We start from the raw sequence: 18356 nt of genomic DNA on the forward strand, positions 1-18356 counted from the left end.
CTACTTAGTAGGTCTGTTACATTTTCTAAGTGTCCAGCCTTTGGTTAGCCTTCCTCACAACATTTTCCATGTGTTCTTTCCAATTTAAGTTGTTCGTATTTGTAATACCTACGTATTTAGTTGAATTTATGGCTTACTTAGTAGGTCTGTTACATTTTCTAAGTGTCCAGCCTTTGGTTAGCCTTCCTCACAACATTTTCCATGTGTTCTTTCCAATTTAAGTTGTTCGTATTTGTAATACCTACGTATTTAGTTGAATTTATGGCTTTTGGATTAGACTTATTTATCGTGTAACCGAAGTTTAACGAGTTCCTTTCAGCTCTCATATGGATGGCCTCACACTTTTCGTTATTTAGGGTCAACTGTCACTTTTCGCACCATTCAGATTTTTCTTATAAATCGTTTTGAAGTTTGTTTTGATCTTCTGATGACTTTATCAGTCGATAAACGACGTCATCTGCAAACAACCGAACACGGCTGATCAGATTGTCTCCCAAATCGTTTATATAAATAAGGAACAGCAAAGGGCCTATAATACTACCTTTGGGAATGCCTGAAATCACTTCTGTTTTACTCGATGACTTTCCGTCAATTACTACGCACTGTGACCTCTCTGACAGGAAATCGCAAATCCAGTCACATAACTGAGACGATATTCCATAAGCACGCAATTTCACTACGAGCCGCTTGTGTGGTACAGTGTCAAAAGCCTTCCAGAAATCCAGGACTACGGAATCGATCTGAAATCCCTTGTCAATAGCACATAGCACTTCATCTCCTCGAGCAAAAAAAGCTCGCATGAGCAAATCAAAGATCAAAACAATGCTGATTTGCTTTCTTGACTGTAGGGGTATCGTACATATAGAATTTGTTTACACAGGACAAAATGTAAACCAGGTGTTTTACAAACATGTTCTTGAAAGGCACAGGTAAAGGGTGAATCGAGTGAGACCTGACACTGCGGACAAGTGGATGCTGGGTCATGACAACGCCCCATACCACACGACCACTTCAAGCACGGAATTTTTGACCTCAAAAGGCATTCCTGTCGTTCCACAGCCATCTTACTCACCTGATCTGAGTTCTTGTGACTTTTGTCGTTTTCAGAAATTGGAAAATGTCTTAGAAGGAGGTCAGTTTGGCGATCTGGAGAACATTCAAAAGAATATAACCGACATGTTAAAATCACTATCAGTTGAAGCCTTTCAGTGCTGCTACCAAGACTGACAAGAACGACTTCGCCAGTTGATACTGCCAAAGGGAACTGCTTTGAAAGCGACAATATCCTTGTTTGAAAACAAGAAAAACTTCCAACATAAAAAGTCAGTCTCATTACTTTTCTCACACACATCGTAAATACGACCACCTTCCGACTCCCATCTAAGAACTGCGATTAAGGTACATTGCGAGTATAACTACGCACATGATTCTGAACTGAGTCAAAACTCTTACAGATCGTTCAAGAAATACCGGAGTGGTAGAAGACAGTTTGTTGAAATCAGTGACTCTGAGAAAGCTTCATCCTTAATTCAGTTGCGCTATGCTATCCCACCCTCCCCCCATGAACCATGGACCTTGCCGTTGGTGGGGAGGCTTGCGTGCCTCAGCGATACAGATAGCCGTACCGTAGGTGCAACCACAATGGAGGGGTATCTGTTGAGAGGCCAGACAAACGTGTGGTTCCTGAAGAGGGGCAGCAGCCTTTTCAGTAGTTGCAAGGGCAACAGTCTGGATGATTGACTGATCTGGCCTTGTAACAATAACCAAAACGGCCTTGCTGTGCTGGTACTGCGAACGGCTGAAAGCAAGGGGAAACTACAGCCGTAATTTTTCCCGAGGGCATGCAGCTTTACTGTATGATTACATGATGATGGCGTCCTCTTGGGTAAAATATTCCGGAGGTAAAATAGTCCCCCATTCGGATCTCCGGGCGGGGACTACTCAAGAGGATGTCGTTATCAGGAGAAAGAAAACCGGCGTTCTACGGATCGGAGCGTGGAATGTCAGATCCCTTAATCGGGCAGGTAGGTTAGAAAATTTAAAAAGGGAAATGGATAGGTTGAAGTTAGATATAGTGGGAATTAGTGAAGTTCGGTGGCAGGAGGAACAAGACTTCTGGTCAGGTGACTACAGGGTTATAAACACAAAATCAAATAGGGGTAATGCAGGAGTAGGTTTAATAATGAATAGGAAAATAGGAATGCGGGTAAGCTACTACAAACAGCATAGTGAACGCATTATTGTGGCCAAGATAGATACGAAGCCCACACCTACTACAGTAGTACAAGTTTATATGCCAACTAGCTCTGCAGATGACGAAGAAATTGAAGAAATGTATGATGAAATAAAAGAAATTATTCAGATTGTGAAGGGAGACGAAAATTTAATAGTCATGGGTGACTGGAATTCGAGTGTAGGAAAAGGGAGAGAAGGAAACATAGTAGGTGAATATGGATTGGGGGACAGAAATGAAAGAGGAAGCCGCCTGGTAGAATTTTGCACAGAGCACAACATAATCATAACTAAAACTTGGTTTAAGAATCATGAAAGAAGGTTGTATACATGGAAGAACCCTGGAGATACTAAAAGGTATCAGATAGATTATATAATGGTAAGACAGAGATTTAGGAACCAGGTTTTAAATTGTAAGACATTTCCAGGGGCAGATGTGGACTCTGACCACAATCTATTGGTTATGACCTGTAGATTAAAACTGAAGAAACTGCAAAAAGGTGGGAATTTAAGGAGATGGGACCTGGATAAACTAAAAGAACCGGAGGTTGTACAGAGATTCAGGGAGAGCATAAGGGAGCAATTGACAGGAATGGGGGAAATAAATACAGTAGAAGAAGAATGGGTAGCTTTGAGGGATGAAGTAGTGAAGGCAGCAGAGGATCAAGTAGGTAAAAAGACGAGGGCTAGTAGAAATCCTTGGGTAACAGAAGAAATATTGAATTTAATTGATGAAAGGAGGAAATATAAAAATGCAGTAAGTGAAACAGGCAAAAAGGAATACAAACGTCTCAAAAATGAGATCGACAGGAAGTGCAAAATGGCTAAGCAGGGATGGCTAGAGGACAAATGTAAGGATGTAGAGGCCTATCTCACTAGGGGTAAGATAGATACCGCCTACAGGAAAATTAAAGAGACCTTTGGAGATAAGAGAACGACTTGTATGAATATCAAGAGCTCAGATGGAAACCCAGTTCTAAGCAAAGAAGGGAAAGCAGAAAGGTGGAAGGAGTATATAGAGGGCCTATACAAGGGCGATGTACTTGAGGACAATATTATGGAAATGGAAGAGGATGTAGATGAAGATGAAATGGGAGATACAATACTGCGTGAAGAGTTTGTCAGAGCACTGAAAGACCTAAGTCAAAACAAGGCTCCGGGAGTAGACAATATTCCATTGGAACTACTGACGGCCGTGGGAGAGCCAGTCCTGACAAAACTCTACCATCTGGTGAGCAAGATGTATGAAACAGGCGAAATACCCTCAGACTTCAAGAAGAATATAATAATTCCAATCCCAAAGAAAGCAGGTGTTGACAGATGTGAAAATTACCGAACTATCAGCTTAATAAGTCACAGCTACAAAATACTAACACGAATTCTTTACAGACGAATGGAAAAGCTGGTAGAGGCCAACCTCGGGGAAGATCAGTTTGGATTCCGTAGAAACACTGGAACACGTGAGGCAATACTGACCTTACGACTTATCTTAGAAGAAAGATTAAGGAAAGGCAAACCTATGTTTCTAGCATTTGTAGACTTAGAGAAAGCTTTTGACAATGTTGACTGGAATACTCTCTTTCAAATTCTAAAGGTGGCAGGGGTAAAATACAGGGAGCGAAAGGCTATTTACAATTTGTACAGAAACCAGATGGCAGTTATAAGAGTCGAGGGACATGAAAGGGAAGCAGTGGTTGGGAAGGGAGTAAGACAGGGTTGTAGCCTCTCCCCGATGTTGTTCAATCTGTATATTGAGCAAGCAGTAAAGGAAACAAAAGAAAAATTCGGAGTAGGTATTAAAATTCATGGAGAAGAAATAAAAACTTTGAGGTTCGCCGATGACATTGTAATTCTGTCAGACACAGCAAAGGACTTGGAAGAGCAGTTGAATGGAATGGACAGAGTCTTGAAAGGAGGATATAAGATGAACATCAACAAAAGCAAAACGAGGATAATGGAATGTAGTCTCATTAAGTCGGGTGATGCTGAGGGAATTAGATTAGGAAATGAGGCACTTAAAGTAGTAAAGGAGTTTTGCTATTTGGGGAGCAAAATAACTGATGATGGTCGAAGTAGAGAGGATATAAAATGTAGGCTGGCAATGGCAAGGAAAGCGTTTCTGAAGAAGAGAAATTTGTTAACATCCAGTATTGATTTAAGTGTCAGGAAGTCATTTCTGAAAGTATCCGTATGGAGTGTAGCCATGTATGGAAGTGAAACATGGACGATAAATAGTTTGGACAAGAAGAGAATAGAAGCTTTCGAAATGTGGTGCTACAGAAGAATGCTGAAGATTAGATGGGTAGATCACGTAACTAATGAGGAAGTATTGAATAGGATGGGGGAGAAGAGAAGTTTGTGGCACAACTTGACCAGAAGAAGGGATCGGTTGGTAGGACATGTTCTGAGGCATCAAGGGATCACCAATTTAGTATTGGAGGGCAGCGTGGAGGGTAAAAATCGTAGAGGGAGACCAAGAGATGAATACACTAAGCAGATTCAGAAGGATGTAGGTTGCAGTAGGTACTGGGAGATGAAAAAGCTTGCACAGGATAGAGTAGCATGGAGAGCTGCATCAAACCAGTCTCAGGACTGAAGACCACAACAACAACATGCTATCCCACAAGCCTCTGTTCTGAGCCTGTGCTCTTTACTTACTTCATAAGTGACCTTCTAGAATATAATTCAAAGCTAGTTCATTTTCTTGTGCTGCCAATACAAATATACTCATAATAAGAGGGTAGCACACACTCCAACAGATAGTCCAGTAAACAGCTTCTCAACTACGGTCTTCGTTCGAGGTAGAGTCTGCTGACAAAATAACTAAATTAATTAATTAACTTGAGCTTCACACCAGACAAAATGTCACTCCATCCACTCCAGATAAAGGTATTACTGGAAGTAAAATTAGAGCAGTACAGGAAACAAAAGTTCTTGGAATGCACATCAGTGACCACTGAAGCTGAAAAATGTACGCAGGCATGTTAAAAAATGAGGTTTGCGAAATCTGTTTCTTACTGCGATCATTAAGGGATACAACCAATGGTGACACTTCGAAGCTAGTGTACCACGCATTATTTGAGTTTGTTGTGAGCTATGGTCTGATTTTATAGGGAAATAATCTGAATCTCATAACATTTCTAAATTAAGGAAGCAAACAGTGAGAACGATCTCATTTAAAAATAGATATAAACACTATAGATAAGTTTTAAACAATTTAAAAGCTTGACTCTATTATGTCTATACACTGTGAAGTTGACTTCTTTCTCAAAATTACGACCGCCACTTCTGTGACATAATGAAAAATATTCGCTCACATGTCATGCTAAACGATACAGAATTCTATGGCTGTAGTGCAAAATCCACGGGAAAAAATTAGACACATTTAATCACCTGCCAATCGAACTCAAATCAGTCACATCAGCAATAGAAATAAAAGTGAAATGGAGACATCTATTTCTAAATCACCGTATCTACCCCTTTAGCGAATTTTTATGAACAATGTTCTAACGTTCTAAATCAATATATTCTCTCTATCTATGCTTAACTTACACGTAACTATTAAGTATACGTGTGCAATAATTCCAGAAGATTCCGTATGTTTCCACTTTCATTTATTGTAATTTGTTATCCTGTAATGTTTGTTTATTCTGTAAATATAAATGTACATTGGCTTTTGTAGTGTTATATTTTACTTATTCCATACAACTCCACCGTTTATATACTTACCTGATCGACAGGCAAATAAGGAATCAATCCATCAATCAGTGATGTCATGGAAAGTCTTCGTTAGACTACCGATAGCTCTGCAGTCTTCGCCGTCTGCTCACAGTACTTTGGCCCTGCAGCGGTAATATTCAAAATGCTTTCCGTAGATCTGTGAGAAGTGTTCAAAGAGTTTGCAAATTTAGAACAACTTGATTTACGATCTCCTCCTTGGCACCAGAGTATTGTTTTGGTAAAACTTCCAGTGACGCATTTTATTTGAGGCGTGCTTGTTTCTTTCGGTGGATGAGACAGAGAACGCTTAAGAAAAATGAATTAAGCCCAAACGATCCATGATATCGAAGATGAAAAAGTGCGTATAGCTTTTAAGGTGTGCATTTTAGATCCCACGTTCACTTGTAGTTTTTTTCTTGTATTGGTCCATACAGCCACGTTTGAAAGCTGCTTATCCTAGAATCCTAGCAACAACAGTACCGGTGCATGTGTTCCACTGTCAGAGATATCAGAACCATTCTCGCTCATAATTTTCCGGGCCAGGGTCTCTCACCACAAACTGATACATTTATTGTTTTCCATCAGGCACGAAAGCTTGTAACATGACCGCGGATTCACCCTGTATAAATTATGGAAATCCTGAATTTTAGCGTGCACAGTTACCTAGGAGCTAAACAATAATAACAATAAGATACAGAAATATCTTTTAATTTAAGAGTAATAATGTATTATAGGTACTCAGAAAATCATTACAGTATAACTTCCAAAAAATTTCGATTCAGAGAAATATATCTTTTAGAAAGCATTTGTCGGAAAATTTTAGGAGTAGTTCTGACATTAAATTAATTGAAGAACTATAATACCACCAAACTTGAACAAATTTGACGACGTCGTACTTTAAATGATGCGAAATTTACTTGTGGACTCACCAAAAACAGGATCTTGCTTAGCACCACGTTTGTGGACACAGATCTGCCAACGTTTGGTGTGTGAGTTTTTTATTAAAAAGGAGAGTTGCTGTTTCTTTCAGTCTCTTCCGTCCATTTTGTGGGAAGTTCAGTCTTACTGTTACTGCTTAGTGGAGGATATTCCGCTTCTTGTCTTGTGGTCGGCCGACTTCACCGGTGGGCACTTAAACCGTGTCATTCCCAGCAGGAACGTTCATCTGCAACCGGCCACGCTGCACGTTCGTCCACGTGAGCCGGCCCTGGAAAATTTGAAATACGCCCTGTATTAAAAATAGTTCGCAATTTTTCAAAATGTCGTCCGTTTTTGAGAATCATTGTTTACAACGTAAATTATACTCTGTAAGTTAACTGAAAGATTTTGAAATGAGGTATGTAAAAATATAAAAGCTTTTAGCAAAACGTTCTTTATATGGGACTGTTCGTCACATTCATAAATGTACCCGCCCCTCCTCCCCGTTACTTTTGGGCAGGCGCGTGGTTCCGTGGAACTGTGTACATGAGCTTGTAGTCCCACATCACACGCCTCTCTAGAACTGACCAAACAAAACGCTGCAGAAGAATCTTGCTGTGTGGGCAGCTGATTAATATTTGTTTTTCATAAGTAGCTCATTCATTGGAAAATATTTTGTTCCGGCTCATTTCCAGTGATATTTAGCAACATTATGTCTTGTTCTTGCTCATTTCCAGTAGTGCAGTACCTGTGTTTAACAACATAAACGTTTCAACGCCTCATGTCCAATATTTCTGTATTAAATTCCTAACACCTCCTCTTTTTGGATTGCGTGCACAGTGTAAAACATTTTCAGCAGCTGATAGTAACTAGCCTGCGGCCCAGCTCACTGAATTATTGAACGTCTTTATCAAAATGTAACTCCACATAAATAACTTGTTTTCAAAATTCAACAATGCAGTTTATTGCAACCAAATGCTGAAGCAAATTCTTTATTGGCTAAACCGGTTTCGATTGACTATTCAATATCAGTAACTCTATAAAAATAAGAAACAGTATTCAAGTAGACATATAACGTCACTACATTGATAACTTACGTAAATATGTAACTGAACTACATAAAATTTTATAGTTACACTATGTTCCATCATCAGGTGCATTTATATGCACTAATATTGTAATAACAAATCGAAATTTCGTGCCGTTACCCTGTAAGTTGGTAAGCGTGCTACAAACAGCGTGCAGAATGGCCTGTAGGTGACAGCATAGTGCAGATGCACACATACCGCCGCAGTATCAGTATAAAGATAGCTACCCCACTTGCGACTTGCACCAGGGAAGAACAGCGTTCTGTTATTCGGTTTTTGCGTAGTGAAGGTGTGAAACCTATTGAAATTCATCGTCGAATGAAGGTTCAGTACGGTGATGCATGTTTGTCACAGCAGCAAGTTCGCAAATGGTGTGACTTCAGTGGAAGATGCTCCTCGTCCAGGTCAGGCACAACGAGTTGCGACTCTACAGAACACTGCAGCAGTTGAAGGCATAGTGAAGGAAAACCGCCAAGTGACACTGAATGACACTGCAGCATGTTTACAGATTAGTCATGGGTCAGCACACCGCATTGTGCATGATGTGCTCCGGTTTCACGAAGTGTCTGCAAGATGGGTGCTACGGCTGCTGACTATTGAAATGAGAGAACGACGTGTTGATGCTTGTGAAGAACTTATTCGGCGCTTTGAACGAGAAGGTGATGGCTTCCTTGCAAGAATCGTTACTGGGGACGAAACCTGGGTTCACTTACACCAACCGGAAACGAAGAGAGCGAGCAAGGAATGGCGTTATTCCTCATCACCAAAACCAAAGAAGTTTCGAACAGAACCATCAGCAGGGATGGTTATGCTGACTTTCTATTGGGACGAAGAAGGCGCCATTTTGGAGCATTACATGCCTAGAGGGACCACTGTCACCAGTGCATCATACACAGATCTCCTAAGAAATCATCTACGGCCTGCAATCAATTCAAAGTGACTTGGATAGCTGTCAGCAGGTGTCCTTTTGCAACATGACAATGCAAGGCCACACACTGCCCGTAAAATAGTTGCAACAATCACAGACCTTCATTTTGAGTGTCTTTCTCATCCACCATACTCACCAGACCTTGCCCCAAGTGATTTCCATATGTTTGGGCCACTCAAAGACGCAAAGGGAGGAAATAAGTTCCGTTCTGATGAAGAGGTACATGAGTGCATGAGTGGTTGTGCAGACTACCAAAAGATTTTTTTTCTAAAGGAATTTATACGCTTTGTAAGCGCTGGAGGACTTGCATTGAGCGTGGAGGAGATTATATTGAAAAGTGATAAAGCTTTGTACCACTTATGCACAATAAACAATATTTAAAAAAATATTTAAGGTTTTTATTTGACTCACCCTCGTATGATTTGTGTTAGGACTCTGGGGTAGTCTTAGTCATAACACAACATATACATGCCATATTAATACACATGAATCCACCTAATGATGGAGGTTTAAACCTTCGAAACTCGTTGTGGAAATAAACAAACATGCACTGGTAACAGTAATCTTCTTGTTTCATTCGATATTAATAACAGTCACTGTAGAGCCTAACCAATATGTTCACATGTAAATGTAAAACTTTGTCAGTAGGTATTAGGGTCGAAGTTATCAAATACCTTGCCTCAGGGATGAGTTCTTATAGCTATACTCGATAAACTTTCCGGCGTTGTATTGGTTAAACAGTGATGACTGGCAACAGTAAAACCAATATCAAAGTAGCGAACAATATTCACCTATTACACAGCGGAGTGTATGCGTACTAAAGCCTGGGGTACCACTAATAACGTTCTTCGTGTCTGTTAACTGTTCCAGAGCACCAGAAAAATATTAGAAATTAATCATAACTGCTCATGTTTGACGATTAGAATTATTGGTGACTGAATGAAAAAAGGACGTATCCGGTCGACGGACAGGGGAATGTATCTAACATCCCCCAACCTATCAAAAAAAAAGAAAAAAAAAAGTGAACTCATAACCATTTGTAATGAAATCTAAAAACTGTTTAGAAGTTCATCGTAAAACTGATGAAAGCGTCCCTCCGCCCTTCCCCTCCTCTCAGGTTAGACCCTGGGCGGTGTCTTGGAACAGATGTCCAACACACTTCACAGTCATTAAGCTGTAGCCAGCGAAGGAATACAACACTGAAAAATTTTCCTAGAATCACATTAGTGACTATAGTGCTTCCCTCTCTCTTCTTTTTCCTTACGTCTTACAGGTATTACACTGTACCTCACCTGCATAAAGTGTAGTTGGAGTACTGAATGAAGCAGTAGCATAAATAATTCTGACTTACTGTTACAATATCTCCCCCTCATCTTACATAATTGGTCATACCCCCGTCAGGTTTGCAAGCGAAATGTTGAGTGACATGTGTTTTGAGAATGAAGGTATGACTTGCAAGCGCTGGCAGTCCCTTAATGTCTCGGCGGTGTGTGTCCCGTCCTTGACACGTGTTCAGACTAACAGGAAAGAAAAAAAATCTTAATTATCCAACGACGCTCACTTCACTGTGATCCACCTCTGCCACGCCAAGACACAGTGATACCAGAGAAAGAGGCGGAACTATTTGAGTAGCCCAGATACAAAAGCCGATAAACGCACTTTTTTGTCGATTTTGAGTTACTGCCGTACAGATTTTTTCAGCGTCTACACTATGGAACAGGTTTCAAGATACAAAACCCGTTATAAACCGTTGAAACTGGCTGTAGAAAATCGTGTTCGGTTGCAATAGCCGCTAACTGCACGTTGTCTTTGTCTGCAAAGCACGCTAAATGTGCAACGTTTGCAAAACCCGCCAAGTTCAACAGGCATGGCGGTCGCCTTACCATGTTCGGATCCAAAGCATGCCAACTATCAGACTTACCAATATAGACATGCAAAGTTAAATTTCAGTTTTTTTTTTTTTTTAGGATTATAAGGGATAGTTCTCTCATTCAGAAAGTTGGCTGCGCCGTAGCGAACTCGTACGCAAGTGTGATGCTCTCGCTGCCGTTGCATTGCCTAAATGTTTTTGCTGGCACGCACAGTTCAGCTGACCAGCAGAATGTGTGTTGACGTATTTATGTGAGTCTTTTGAAGAAAGTGAGTGATTCTGTGGATGGTTTAAATGCAGAAGATGGTAAAAACGAAGTGAGAGCAATTGAAATAGTAGGAATTCTGCAAGAAATCGATCCCGTAGTAGTAGTTGGAAATGAGCAAAACGAGACCGAGGTCGCCGGTCCCTCCCGGAAAACGAAGTAGCGTCCTGATCAGTGGAAAACAAATGTTTCCGAAACGAAAAGGTAAGAACTTTAGAATTGTTATTGAAGCATTGTTATGCAATGAAAACTGTGTTCACGCTAATTGTTATGACATACGGGGAAGGTTTGGTGATAGTGATTGGTAAGTGGCATTTATAGATTCAAAAGGCAAAAAGTTCGTTTTCATGAAAAGCAAAAACAAGAAGGTTTAGCCACTGTGGCCGAGCGGTTCTAGGCGATTCAGTCTGGAAACGCGCGACTGCTACGGTCGCAGGTTCGAATCCTGCCTCGGACATGGATGTGTGTGATGTCCTTAGGTTAGTTAGGTTTAAGTAGTTCTAAGTTCTAGGGGACTGATGACCTCAGGTGTTAAGTCCCATAGTGCTCAGAGCCATTTGAACCGAGAAGGTTTGCATAGTTCGTGGAGAGCCCTTCTACAATTTTGAGGCTGGACAGGGCAAGAGGACCCTGAAGAGCGGAAAAAATTTCAGCGAAGGATATAGCCCAAAACCAACCACAGCAGGAGTAGAACTTTCAGAAGCCAAACAGCTGTTGGAGCTCCACTTTGATGAAGGCTGGGTGACCAACGACAAATTCAGATTTTACACGAAAGTGTTAGACGAGCAGGAAGGGAATCCTAGAGTCGCTACTGTCGCAGCAAACCTTCAGAACAAAGAAGCCAGAAGCAGTTTTGAGTTGATGGACAGTGTTGACGTCGATGTCACTTAAAAGAAGTTTCCAGTCAATTTGGTTTACTACAAATTTTTTGTCGGTGTTTTAAATAAGATGCAACTTCCAGCATAATTTTCTCAATTTCTGAAATTTTACCGATGCAATTTGGAACTTATTCTATTTATTACAATATCTTGTGATGTTGAAAGCACGATGGTGTTTTTTTAATTATAAAAAAAACCAAACGTTCAACAATTATTTCTGTTCTCTTTTTGACGTTAAGTAAGTCTGTTTTTCCTAGTACAATAACGTCACCTTCGTAGCTTTATATGGCACTTTTTGAGAATTTTCGGACTTGTCTTTGAAATAAAATGTATACCGTTTATATTCGCAATAATTAAATTTCACCCTTCTGTCGGTTTTGCAACCAAATGTTTGTTTCGCAATTTGATCAGTTCGTTCGCAAAACTTGGTTGCGTAAATCGGGTGCAAAAACCGCTAAGTCAATATTTCACTTAATACTTTAAAATGTAAAACTTAATCGCAAGATTTCAACGGGTAATACCGAGTAATTAATTATTTGTTGCAAGTAAGGTCCGCCAGTTAAACAAAAAACTGTTTTTTTCAAGTTCCCAGACATGTTTCAGCACCTCTGTGCCATCAACAGTGGGTTTCTGTTTTATTTAATCTGTAATGTGGACCCTGCATGCCAGCAGAGGACTTTTCAAGCTGACGGAGGCTCTGTAATGGTTTGGAGTGATCAGGCAGGATGCTTACATATGTGTCATCCGTCAGAGTCGTATCTAGACGTATCGGGCGTCCCATATCACTCCAACTGCACAGTCCCCACACCATTACACAGCCTCCACCAGCTTGAACAGTCCTCTGCCGACATGCAGGGGCCATGGTTTATGAGGTTGTCTCCATACCTGTACACGTCCATCCACTCGATACAATTTGAAACGAGACTCAACTGACCAGGCAACATGTTTCCAGTCATCAACAGTCCAATGTCCGTGCCGACGGGCCCAGGTGTCGTGCAGTCATCAAGGATAGACGAGTGGGGCTTCGGCTCCGAAAGCCCATATCGATGACGTATTGTTGAATGGTTCGCACATTGACATCTGTTGATGACCCCGCATTGAAATCTGCAGCAATCTGCGGAAAAGTTGCACTTCTGCCACACTGAACGATTCTCTTCCGCTGTTGTTCGTTCAGACTTGCAAGATTTTTTCCAGCAGCAGCGATGTCGGAGATTTGATGTGTTACCGGATTCTTGGTATTCACAGCACACTCGTGAAATGGTCGTATGGGGAAAATCCCCGCTTCATCGTTACCTGGGAAATGCTGTGTCCCATCACTCAAGTGCCGACTATAATACCACCTTCAGACTCAGTTAAATCTTGATAACCGGCCACTGTAGCAGCAGTAACCGATCTAACAACTGCGCCAGGCACTTGCTGTCTTACAAAGGCGTTGCCGACCGCAGCGCCGTATTCTGCCTGTTTACATATCTCTGTATTTGAATACGCATGCCTTTATCGATTTCTTTCACAGTTACGTTTGCAGTCGGAACACTGAACACATCATCTATTAGATAGCCCCACGGCCAGAAGTCACACGGATTAATATCAGGTGATCGGGAGGGTCAGGCTGTAGGGAATCGGCGGCTGATAATTCTAGCATTTCCTTAACGACGCTTCAGCAGCTGCTTAACTGGATTTGTAATGTGCGGAGGTGCGTCATCTTGCATAAAAAGGGTCCCATCCACAGATCCACGCTGTTGGAGAGCTGGAATGACGTTGGCGCGCAAAAGACACTCATAGCGCTTACCAATGATGGTACAGGTAATAGGACCGGAAGCGCCTGTCTCTTCGAAAAAATGTGGCCCTATTTTTGATAAATGATGCCGTAAACCCGCAGCACACAGTGACATTTTCAGGGTGATGTGGTACTGGTTGATTTGTGTGTGGATTTTCCGTTGCTCATTTCCTACAATTCTGTGTATTGATATATCCTGTCAGATGGAAGTGGGCTTCGTCTGTTCACAAAATCTTCCACGGACTGTCATTGTTCATTGTCCACTTCCATGCAAGAAATTCTAAAGCAAAGGTCTCTCTTGCTGCTAGGTCAACAGGAACCATTTCGTGCACATGGGTAATTTGAACGGATAGCAAAGAAGGATATTTCGTAGGATTTTACGCACCGTGCTCACGGGTATGTCCAATGTTCGGGAAATTCTCCGTGCACTACACGTCTACACACCACCACTCGTCTCCCCCTGCATTGCTTTTGCCATTGCTTCCACAGACGTAGGATCAATTCGTTTTCTCCCTCTACCAGGTTGCACACCAAAAGAACCCGCTTGTTGAATCTCCGAATCATTTTCTCCAGACCCACGGCAATCATCGGACCAACGCCTTTTTCCAGACCCTTCAGTGTCCAGAACGTCTGCAGAGCGACGTGTGCACAGTCATTATTCTTGTAATACAGTTTTACAAGCAAAGTGCGATCCTGCATTGAGACAGTCATGGCGAACGTCGCGGACGCAAAAGGAGGAAAAGCCATGTAATCGGCGGGTTTATACCAACTTCAATGGGTCGTGCACATGATAGGTGTTTTCATTTACGTATTCTGTTACATACAGTTCAATCTACTGATCAATTTCCACACTGTTTTTTTTTTTTTTCTTCTGCCAGACCTTTTCCCCATTCTCCGATATTCCGTTGCAATTTGACGTCATTCTTACCAGCCGTATTATTTCTACAGCGTTTTGAAAGTTTAAAATTATAATCACCCTATATTTCAACAAAATGCATCTCGTATCGTATTTCCAAGGGCGCTGATAACCACCCAGTTGTGCGTACCAAACAAACAACATTGGCAACAGTTCACATACCCTACAAATAAATAACCATCTTATTTCCAAATTAGTATCTAAACCTAAATTTTTCAGTATAGCGTAAGTGTACAAGATATTATGTCTCAGCTTTGTGATTCTTTAACAGTGCATGTAAACTAATGAACGGAGTGATGCTCCATTATCCCCCCTTAGTACATGTAAATAACATTAAATATAAAATTTATATGACCTCCACAAGTTGTTAACACGTAAGAATAATTTTCAGAAATAAAATAAACAAAAACCCACTGAAGATGGAACGGAAAGTGGTGAAACATCTTTGAATAAAACAAAATTAAGCTCACGGTGTCTTGCATAAGACACAATTCGTCTCCAATTTTTCTAACAACGCCTTACTAGTCGGGTTTAGAACTATAGTACCATATAAGTGGAGGGAAATATACCGCTGCTTTATTGAAAGTGGTAACCTGTTACTTACAGATTTATGAAAATCTTTCTTCAAAATGACTGGTGTAAAAGTTAGTTGCAGATAGACAAAATTTCGTCATCAGCACCTCTGTTTTCCTGCTATCTCTGTCGTCATAACCGCTCCAAAGTTGGTAGCTGCAGCTGTTCTGCCAGTGAAGGTCGACTGCGATTTACGATTACTTCCGCGTGATGTCATTATACATTAATGATGCTAGCCTTCATAGTTACTACTGTCTCTCACAGATGCCTCTGTCTGCAGTCTTGTACACGAAACCAGTGGAACCATGGTGATGATATGTGGTGGTTGGAACATCACTTCATATTTATTATTGGAAAGAAAGAATTAACGCATGCTGCTTTTATGAATTCCTGTTCCAGTTTCTCTACAATCGTCTGTTTTAGGATCTACAATGTGCAACAGTTAAATACACGTATTTACCACACACTCTCATCTCAATAGAACGTATGTGTAAGTTTTCACACGAAAAACGGATTTTCTGAGTCGCAGTCACACGTTGTAATGTTGATGGTGACTGCAACACAGTTCGGTATCGCATTGGAGAAGAGAGACAGGCTGCAGCAGTGGTTTTCTACCTTTTTGGGTCCACGGCTCCCTTGGCCAGGTCATAAACAGCTGCAGCTCCTTTCGTACATGGTATTCGACTCGAAATGTGGGGTAAACAAACGTAAGTTTCGAAAAAGATTAATGAGTATAGTTATCTCTTTATTATGTGTTGACATAACACATTTCAATCAACTTTTAATGTTGTTACTTAATAGTCTTGTAACGAAATCATTGAGAAGTACGAGTTTGCTTCTTCATCATCAGTTCTTCAAATCTCGGCGTAGTATAGGGAATTGCAACTACGCCTCTTTCTCCACATTCATTCGCGATCTATACTTCGTGTTGTCGAACGTCAGTGATGAAAACCGTACCTCAGATAGGAAGGATGTTGAAAAAGGTATCAGAACTCTTAGGGCTTTGTTACCTGCTTGCAAATACTCGTGGTTCACAAATCTCAAGCAATGATAAGGAAACAAACTTAGCTTTCAGTGCGGAGTCTGAAGAAATATCAATAAATTGCTCTTTTCTTGAGTGGTAATTGTTGATGCTATTTCTATATTGAAAAAGTCTTTGATCCAGTTGTGTTGATTAATTTACTCTGGGAAGTATTTGAAAAAGTAATCACTGGGTTCAGTTAAGCGATCCACCAAACCGGACTTCAGTTCTTCATTCAAATGAAAGTCATTGTCTTCAGAAAACATGAGAAGAGCAGGAAAAACGTAATGTACATCTGTATCATCCTACATTTTCTTCATAACAGTAGTTTCTTTCTGAAGCTGAAATTTTGTCTGATAGTTGCTAGATGTTGGTCTCATTAACTTGAAGGGTCACATTTAGTGAATTGTTTTTAGAAGGAGTCACTTAGATAAGTCAGCTTCGAAATCAAGTCACTATCTACGAACTTCTCGGAACTGGAATGTTGCTCTTGAACAAGGTAAAAGGAAAGAGTTCATCATGAGTTCATGCCCATTTTTCAAACATTTCTACGTGTAAGCAAAGGAGGGTTTCTATAATAAACTAGGGACATTGACTCTGCCCCCATATCGACGCACATTCGTCAAAAATACTGCGACTTAAGTGATCGACTTTTAATGAAGTTTATTACTTCAGTCACTGAATGAAGAACCGCATGAAGGGCAGGGATCATGAATTTTGATTCCAGTACTTTTAAACAGCGTGGCCAAACAGCATGAGGAGTCTTTTCGGATCAGACGTTGCAGTACGACGTAACAGCCAACCATACCACAACCTCCACTGTAGACACTCCTTCACAATTTTTTCAGTTAATGTTGTTTTCTTCCGCAAAAGAGGGTGATATTTCGGAGAGGTATGTGTTTTTGTTCCGAGAGCTATTTTCCTGTGTAAAAGAAAATCTTCATGAAATTTATTGTTGCCTGAAAAATCGCAAGTAACAAATCAGTTGCTCATCATTGGACTTGTCTGCAGTTTCATCCAGCTAAATAGCGAATCAATATTACCTCTGAACTTTTCGACCAACTGAACCTTAATATCGAGTATTCGACAAGTAATAGTGTTGTTCGATGAAGGCATACTTTCCAGTTCCTTGTCAACTGACTGTCCTATTGTAACAGACACGATAACATTTCCATAGCGACTGTTAAAGTAAGGTCTTATGCAGAGGTGTGAGGTTTCTTGCTCTTTCATACGTGGTGCAGACTTCATAAGATGAAAGAATAACCTTTTTTAGGAATTGTAGATTGTACGTTATTTTTTGTCTGTTTTATCCCAACTTTTAACTTGCGAGAAAAGTACTCTTGTCATTTGTTTACCAGTATATCATAATTCACTCCAAACGCTTTTTTCATTTTGTTAGGTAGCATGATTTCAGTAGTTAGGACTTTGAAAAAATGACACACTGTGGTCGTTTTTCATTCCCAACAGTAATACACGCAAAACCGACATTCAAGTATCTGTTGTATTTTTTTTTCTTTCTTTATTGTATTTCAATTCCCCAAGTGGGGCGGGCTGGCAGCAGCATAGGCGCTGCTCTTCAGGTGAAAGACATGAAGTTTATAGCGGAAGACATTTAAAACAACATAAAGGGAAGAAATGGAGGGGATATAAAAACACAGTAAACGGAGATAATGGAAGTTAAAATATACACTAACACGGGGACGTTCATTGGGAGATAGCAAAAAAAAGTCGACATACAGTTAAAATAACACAGTCGGTGATGTGTGGGGCACTTAAAAGTCACTGAAGTCACACACATTAGTTAAAAGTCGGCCACAGTATAAAAAAACACAGAGCGAGGGACACTTAAAAACCACTGCAAGGGAGGAGCACACACAAAAAAACAAAAACCACTGGTAGGGACCTACCGAGGGATGGGAGGCTTAAGAGGAAGGAAAAAGAGGGGAGAAGAAGGTACAATTGGAGGGTGGGGGGTTCTGGAGGGGGGCGCACCAAGAGGCAGGAAACTGGTGGGGTGGGACATGAAGAGGTAAGGCAAGGTAGGAGGGAGCGCAGAGACACTGCAGGGGGCACAGGAAAGGGAGGGGGCGTAGGAGGGAGGAAAATCGCTCAGGGAAAGGGAAGAGAAAGGGGAGCCCCGAGGAGGAGGAGGAGGAAGGTGGGGTTAGAG

This window comes from Schistocerca serialis, chromosome 5, assembly GCF_023864345.2.
Source record: "Schistocerca serialis cubense isolate TAMUIC-IGC-003099 chromosome 5, iqSchSeri2.2, whole genome shotgun sequence".
NCBI lineage: Eukaryota > Metazoa > Arthropoda > Insecta > Orthoptera > Acrididae > Schistocerca > Schistocerca serialis.